This window comes from Bidens hawaiensis, unplaced genomic scaffold (assembly GCF_021521415.1).
Source record: "Bidens hawaiensis isolate Kalapana, Puna unplaced genomic scaffold, B.hawaiensis_p1.1 tig00021510_1, whole genome shotgun sequence".
NCBI lineage: Eukaryota > Viridiplantae > Streptophyta > Magnoliopsida > Asterales > Asteraceae > Bidens > Bidens hawaiensis.
In genome coordinates, this window is record NW_027493344.1 from 341,174 (window position 1) to 349,814 (window position 8,641).

The following is an 8,641-nucleotide window of genomic DNA, read 5'->3' on the forward strand; positions in this document are numbered from 1 at the left end:
CTATTTTTTATTTTTTTAGAGAACCGTATTTTACATGTATCTTAAGAAAATCAATCACTCCATTGCTGATCAAATCCAAAAAGCTCCAATCACAAGATTAAGGATGACATGGAGAACAACCGACAATGGGGTAGATTGTGGGATTTTTGCTATGAGACACATGGAGAAATATGATGGGAAGAAACCGTGGGCGCGCGGATTTTATAAGGAATGCCCTAAACAAGTGAATCAGCTAAACAGGTTGAGGGCAAAGTATTTGGGCAAAATCCTATTTTCAAATATAAACAAGAACAGAGATTCTCTTATCCAGAAGGCGCAGGAATTTAGTGAAAATAACGACATTACTTTGACCAGGGATGAGTTGATTTAAGAACTCCAGAAAAAGGCAACAACTAATTTGAATTCTTTCTTAACTTTTAATGGCCTTATGTTAATATAAATCAACTAACAAAACATTAGAAAATTATTATTTGCAAAGCACACAGAAAATACTACATGATGAAAATATTAAAAAAAAAAACATTACAAACGCTCATCAAACTCTCAACACATCAGGCCACTAGCCACTACTCTAAAAAATAGTGACTTGAGAAAATCCAACTTCAATTTCATTGAGCAGTTTAGTTCAAGAATAGCCTTTGATAATACTTGGAACTGTTCCAACTCATTCTTCCCTATAACAACCATAAACAAAACCGCAAGATCTCGGCTTGTACTAACATGCATTTTGACAAGAACATTCGTAATAACATCCCTGTAATCCACATTATTGTTAAGCATCACAAACTCATGTGTTAGCTTATCACGGCAAGTTTTATCTGTGGCGACCTACTCCACAATCTTCATCATCAAAGCTTCCTTGAAAGATGTTGATTTAGATAATGATGATGATGATGAAGCATCCATTATAACTGATTTTGATATGTGTGGATATAAGTGTAACCAAATATAGCGTATATATAGGAAAAGATCACGAACCAAATAGTAAAAAAATGACAAAAAGACAAAAAAGAATTGTAGGTTCACGGACCAAAATAATAATAAAAAAACAAAATGCTTGAACAACGCTCAAAAACGGTATACTCACGGGCGAACATAGAACAGTGTGAGGACGTAGTTATTATACGCTCGTTATACGCTCCCATACTCTTGTAATACGCTAGCCACTGTATCAGGTTAAAAAACTAATTTTTAATCTAGTTTAATTACATATATTACTACTCACCTGCCAAAAATTGGAAAAAGATTTTTGTAATGATATCCTACATCAAATCAATTAAATTAAATTATACTATCTCAACTACCAAAAAATATCTTTAAAGTATATATAATACGCTTATCACACGCTTGTGTGATGATGATAGCCTACATCTAAATTAATATAACATTTGTATGATGATGATAGCCTACATCAAAATTAATATAACATTGAATAACTCTATCTCAACTACCCACAATTAATACAAAAATTATGTCTATATGTTTCACATCCTTTTTTGTTATTCAGATCACACAAAAAACAATCAAAAAACACAAAAAAAAATGTTTTCATGTGATAAAACTGTGAAAAGCATGGTGAAAGCCAGGTTGGACCTTGAGATAGAAAAGTGTTGGTACATGATGTCAGTAGTTCAGTGTCTAGTGTCTGTAATCGAGTCGTTTGGATTTGTGTTTGTATGTAAGCGAAGTTAGCTCACAAGTTCGCTGATACAGGCGAACTTGTGAACTAAGCGAAGTTAGTGACAACTTCGCCTGAACATGCCAGGTGAAGTTGTCGTGTTATATATTGATTAGGTTACGGCTTAATCAATAACATTAGGAGGGATTCAATCAGTGTATTCAGTTTACGTGTAACGAGTCCAGTATTAGTGATACATATCACGTGTTTAAGGTTGCAATATAACGAGTATTTGTTTATTGTAACGTGTGTTTAATCGTATCGTCTTCTACACTCGTAACGTCTTACGTAGGGATTCCGCACCTACGTAAAACGAGATATCTCGTGTAGATCCGGCTGGGAACCTACAATTGGTATCAGAGCTTTTGCTCGATTGTGTGGTTCGGGATTATCACGCGGGTGTAGAAATCGTTCCGTTCGACTATTCGCGGGACGAGTTTTCTGAGTTTTTGTGTTATACTCACCTCCTACAATCATAAACAACCCATAACACCTTCACAAACCTCGTAAAATCCAGAAATCTAACCTGCATATTCATCGTGTTCATCAGGCGAAGTTGCCGTCACTGTTCGTAGGGTTTCAGCGAAGATATAAGGTTAAGCGAAGTTATCCACAACTTCGCCTACCTTCTCAAGTTCGCCTTTACCAGCGAAGTTACCCACAACTTCGCCTACTTCACAAGTTCGCTTACCTTAAGCGAAGTTATCTACAACTTCGCCAAATCAGGCGAATTAAAAAAAAACGAAGTTCAGAATCAGCGAAGTTCAGACTTAAGCGAAGTTATCCACAACTTCGCCTACAGTACTGTTAAAAATAAAATTTTTATTTTTCGGGTTTCTGTGTGTTTCGTGAAAGATGTCTTCAATCAACATTACGGAACTAGTTAAGATGGAAGTGGAAGCGGGTTCGGCTACAAAGGCACCGAAGATGCTTAAGAAAACCGATTATGTAGCGTGGAAAGATCGTTTTGAACAATATGTCAAGTACCAAGATGCTAAGATGTGGGTATGCATACAAGATGGTTACATTCCACCTACTGCTGAGTATGAGGGTCGTGATCAGATAAAGAAATACAAAGCGATGGAAGAAGAAGAGAAGAAAATGTATGAGGCTGAAAGCAAAGCTCATGCTGCGATTACTATAGCTCTTCCACAAGAGATTCTACACACCTTCAGAAAGTATAAGACTGCTAGAGAGCTTTGGGAAGCTCTTGAAAACCGTTTTGAGGGTAATGTGGGAATTCGTGCTTCAAAGATTAAACTACTTAAAACCCAATTCTCGGTCTTCAAGTACTTGAAGAATGAATCACTTGATGATATCATCACTAGATATTATCATCTGATGACCGAACTCAACAATTATTCAATTGCTTACAAAGAAGATGAAATTGTTGAAAAGCTTCTTGATGCTCTCCCACCGAAATGGGAGATGTACACTGTGTTGATGATAGAAGACAAAGACTTTGCTGACTATGACCTGGAAACAGCAGTTAACAAGCTACGAACTTTTGAACTAAACATGGTTCGAAAAGAGACACCTACTGATCAGGTTCAAGATCCAGGAATGTATGGTGCAAAGGTTAATACAAGTTCAAGTTTGAAGTCTGATTCGTCTGCTTACTACTCAAAGGGAGAGTCGGGCGCTAACTCAACACATGAAGGTCATGTATCTCTCAACATGAATGGTGATGTATGCTTTGTAGATGGAGGATCAAATTCTTCTAACCCTCAAGCAACCAAGAGTAGTTTTACCCCAAGTGTTTCGAACAACAACTACTCAAGGATGCCCATGAGTGTTAAATCTTCTGAACAGCAGTTTGCTCTCTATGCATCCTTTATTGCTTCGTATGAAAATTACATTCAGGGTAAGATTGTTGATCCAGCAATATTGGAGGAAGACTATGATCAGATCGATGCTGATGATCTGGAAGAGATGGATCTGCAGTGGCAGATGGCGATGATTGTGAGAAGGGTTAAGAGGTTTATGAAGAAGACAGGAAGGAAGTTTGTTGGTGAGAGACCGGGTTTTGACAAGTCAAAGGTGCGCTGTTACAACTGTCAACAGAATGGCCACTTTGCGAAGGAGTGCACGAATGAGAGAGTTGAACGTAGTCAGAACAGGTCGACACACCAGAATGGGGGTGGTAATGATAATAGAGCCATGATTTCCAGACAAAATGGGGAATATAACTGGAATCTGCATGTTGAAGAAGTGTTCGAACAGGCCAATATGGCGAACATCGAAACTGCAGATACTGAGGAAGTGACTGGCGAAAGTGAAGCTTACATGGCAGAGGCTCAAAATGAAGCTTGTATGGCAGATGTGAAATTTCAGCTCACCGAGGTAAGTACTAAACTCCCTTGCACTAAGTGTGAAAATCTGTCTGAACAATTGACAACTATAACTGATCAGTATGTTAGTTTGGATGCTCAATTTAAAACCTTAAAGGAAGAACATCATTTCACTAAAGCTAGAGAAAATAGTTATAAAGTAAAAATAAAAGCTAGTGAAAAAGATATTAGAAGTCTTAAAGCAAATGTAGCTGAAAAAATTAAAGTAATTGATCTGAGCTATGAAGTGTTAGAACAAAAAACCAAACTAATAGCTGAAAGGGATAAACAGATAGCTGATCACCAGGTGAAAGTGGTGGAACTTAACAGGAAACTTGAGAAATTTAGAAATTCCACCGCTATACTTGATCACCTCGTTAGTGATCAAGGTTCCCCAGTTAAAAGGGGAGGAATTGGATATCATGAAGTTCCGCCACCGTACAATCATAATTACACTTATGATCCTAGTAATCAGAAATCTGTTGATGTTGATTATATTCAGACAGTTCCGGTTAAGGTAACTAGTAAAGAACCAGAAGTTAGTAAAGGCGAAACAAGTAAGCCTGTTTCGAGTGTTAAAATTTCTGCTCCTAGTCCTGTCTCATCAAACTCGGACAAGTCATCAGAGTCGAGTGAAACAAAAGAAAAGGCAGTATTACCAAAAGTGGAGAGAAAAATAAAACAACTGGAAAGAAATCTCCACTAAACCTGTATGTTCCACCATATGTGAGACAAACGGGCAGTAATGCAGCCTCATCATCTAAAACAACTGTTGAAAAGAAAGTTGAACACAGGAGTTGTTTAAGATGTAATCAATTAGGACACCTAATTGCTGATTGCCCTCTGAAGCGGAGATTCAGAGGTGTGAGACCTTCAAAAACTGAGAATAGAACTAATCACTATAATGGTAAAAATGAAAACACTTCAAAGTTCAGAAATTGGACTAATCCAGGTTTTCAAAGAAATCAACCTCAGTTTTTCCCTGTTAACAACCAAATCATGAGAAATAATTCATTTAATTCTAGAAGGTTTGGATGGCCTCATAGTCAATCTCCAAGAAGGTATCCTTTTAGGACTTACAGAAATTATTCTGATACTAACTTTGGACAGCCAAGGTACGGGATGTATCGACCCAAGACCAATAGGTCTTGGGTCCCCAGATTTTAATCATCTGCTTTAATCGTGCATGAACAGTTGAACAAGGCTGCAAACAATCAATGGGTTGTGGATAGCGGCTGTTCCCGGCACATGACGGGTAACAAGAATTTGTTACACGATTGGAAACCTGTTCAGGGAGGAAGAGTGAGTTTCGCTGGAGAGAGCGGTGGAAGGATTACAGGAATTGGGACGGTGACTAACGGAAAGATGACGTTAGAGAAAGTAAATTTTGTTGAAGAACTGAAGCACAATCTGCTGAGTGTTTCGCAGATTTGTGACAAAGACTACACCGTGCATTTCACCAAGAATGAAGCGATTGTGCTATATCCTGATTTCAAGATACCAGAGGATTGGATTGTTATGAAGGCTCCAAGAGAAAAGAATACGTATATAATGGACATGAGGTCGACTGAGATGACCACAGAAGAATCGTGTCTTCTGTCGAAAGCAACTGAATCGGAGTCCGAATTATGGCATAGGAGAATGGGGCATATTCATCTTCGAAAAATGAACTACCTTGTCAAGAATGGGCTTGTGCTGGGTGTTCCCTTGAAAAATTTCAACTTTGAAGATCAATGCTTATCGTGCAAAAAGGGAAAGCAACACAAGAAATCCCATCGCACCAAGAAGGTTAACTCAATTGTCAGTACCCTAGACTTACTTCACATGGATCTCTTTGGTCCCGTGAATGCAAAAAGCCTAGGAGGAACATCTTACTGCTTGGTGATCACTGATGATTTCTCTCGATACTCTTGGGTATATTTCCTGAAGTCAAAGGATGATACGGTTCAGATGGTGATAAATTTGATTACCAAAGTTGAGAATATTATGGGAAAAAGAGTTAAATACATCATGAGTGACAATGGGACTGAGTTCAAGAACTATCAGATGGAGCTCTTCTGCTTACAGAAAGGAATCGAACACCAGTACAGCGCTCCTTATACTCCGCAACAAAATGGAGTGGCTGAGAGGAAGAACAGAACGTTAATTGAAGGAGCCAGAACCATGCTGGCTGATTCGAAACTTCCTGTGGTGTTCTGGGCTGAAGCTGTTGCAACAGCCTGTTATATCCTTAATCGAGTGTTAACCGTTAAAAGATTAAATAAAACATGTTATGAACTTATGCATGGGAGAAAGCCCAACTTGAGTGGTCTTGAACCATTCGGGTCCCCGTGTTTGATATTAAAGAAAAATTCTAAATTTGGTGAAGTAGCCGACGAAGGAATTTTAGTCGGATATGTTGTTGGGACTTCCAACAGACGTGTCTTTAATACATCGACCAGCAAGGTTGAGGTGGTGTGTAACACTGATATCACAAGTTACAAATCACCAAAACCAAGCACGGGACCCGCTGGGGTTTTCGACTATGATAGACTTTTCAAATCTTTTAACATACCTTACTTGGATTGTGCAGAAGTAGATGAAAGAATTGCTTCGAAGATGATTTTTGATGAGGAAGACAATTATGTGCAACGACCAAAGTATGATGAATGTCAGCCTTCCTCGTCAAAAGCTGTCGATACCCCTGCTGCCTCTACTGAAGAAGAATTTTCCAATCCGTTTCACTCTCAACAACAATCACCCACTGATGAGCTACCTTCGAACCTGGAAGACAATCTAGATGTCAGTGCGGTTCCGACTACGAGAGTTCACAAAAATCACCCATTGGAGAATGTGATAGGTGATCTGTCCGACGGTGTACAAACAAGACAAAGCTTGAATGAGCACACATGTGTTTATACAAGCATTAAAGATTCAGGCATAATCAACGAGTGCTTGTACACCTGCTTCATCAGCCAGATTGAACCAAAGAACTATCAAATGGCTCTCAAGGACAACTCGTGGGTCGAAGCCATGCAAGAAGAATTAGCCCAGTTTAAGAAGATGGAGGTATGGAACTTGGTTGCAAAACCAAAGAATGTGCATGCGATTGGGCACAAAATGGGTCTTCAAATACAAGAGAGATGCGAAAGGGATTATTATCAGGAACAAGGCGAGGCTAGTTGTAAAAGGCTTTAATGAGCATGAGGGGATCGATTATAATGAGGTGTTTGCTCCTGTTGCGAGATTGGAAGCCATTCGTTTGTTTTTGGCATTTGCTGCACATAAGGAGATGAAGGTATTTCAGTTGGATGTGAAGAGTGCGTTCCTAAACGGTAAAGTCGATGAGGTTGTGTACGTTGAGCAACCTCCGGGTTTTCCTGACCCAGACTTTCCTGATCACGTATACAAGCTAAGTAAAGCACTGTATGGGCTACATCAGGCCCCTCGTGCCTGGTATTCCACACTATCCGACTACTTGCTTTTGAATGAGTTTGAAAGAGGAAATATTGATAGCACTTTGTTCTTCAAAAGAAAAGGGAGCGACTTTCTACTGGTGCAAGTCTACGTGGACGACATCATCTTTGCTGCATCAAAAGTCGCCATGTGTCAGGAGTTTGAGGCCATCATGAAACACAGGATTGAAATGAGTGCTATGGGTGAACTAACTTTCTTTTTAGGACTACAGGTTGATCAGAAGAAAGATGGGATGTTCATTCATCAGACCAAGTATGTCCATGATGTTCTCAAACGCTTCAAGATGGAGGACAGCACTACATACGATACTCCAGTCTGCGTCAACCACAAATTGGGTGCTGATTCAGACAACGATGCAGACGTGGACCCAACTCAATATCGGGCAATAATAGGTTCTTTAATGTACTTAACTGCTTCTAGGCCTGATATAATGTTTGCTGTTTGTCTTTGTGCTCGCTTTCAGGCAAACCCAAAGGAATCTCACTTGAAGGGTGCGAAGAGGATTCTACGGTATCTCAAAGGCAAGCTTAAGCTGGGGTTGTGGTACACGAGAGGAGGAGACTTGGAGTTGGTCGCCTACACAGATTCTGATTTGGAGGGTGCAATCAGAGTCCGAAGTCAACTACAGGTGGATGTCAGTTTCTTGGTGGCAGATTAGTGTCATGGCAATGCAAGAAGCAGACCTCAGTTGCGATTTCAACCTGTGAAGCCGAATACATGGCAGCATCTAACTGCTGCTCCCAGGTTCTTTGGATTCAACAACAGTTGCGCGATTACGGTCTGAATTTCACTCATACACCTATTTGCATTGATAATACTGCTGCTATCTCAGTAACTAACAATCCCGTAAAACTAAACATATTGACATCCTTCATCATTTTATACGGGATTGTCCTGAGAAGAAACTGATTGTGCTCGAAAAGGTTGATACGCTAGATAATTTCGCTGACATGTTTACGAAAGCGTTTGACAAAACTAGATTTCAAAACCTTGTTGAACTGAATGGGATGATCAATCCCGAGTAACCGTGTTTTTATCTTTATTAAAAAAAAAAAAAAAGGTTACTATCGCTTAGAATTATGTCGGTTGCCTCAGTTTGAAGGAAATATCTTCGGATATGTTTGGTCCTCATTTCTACTTGTTGAATATAAGGATAGCCATTAACCAGATGACTGAA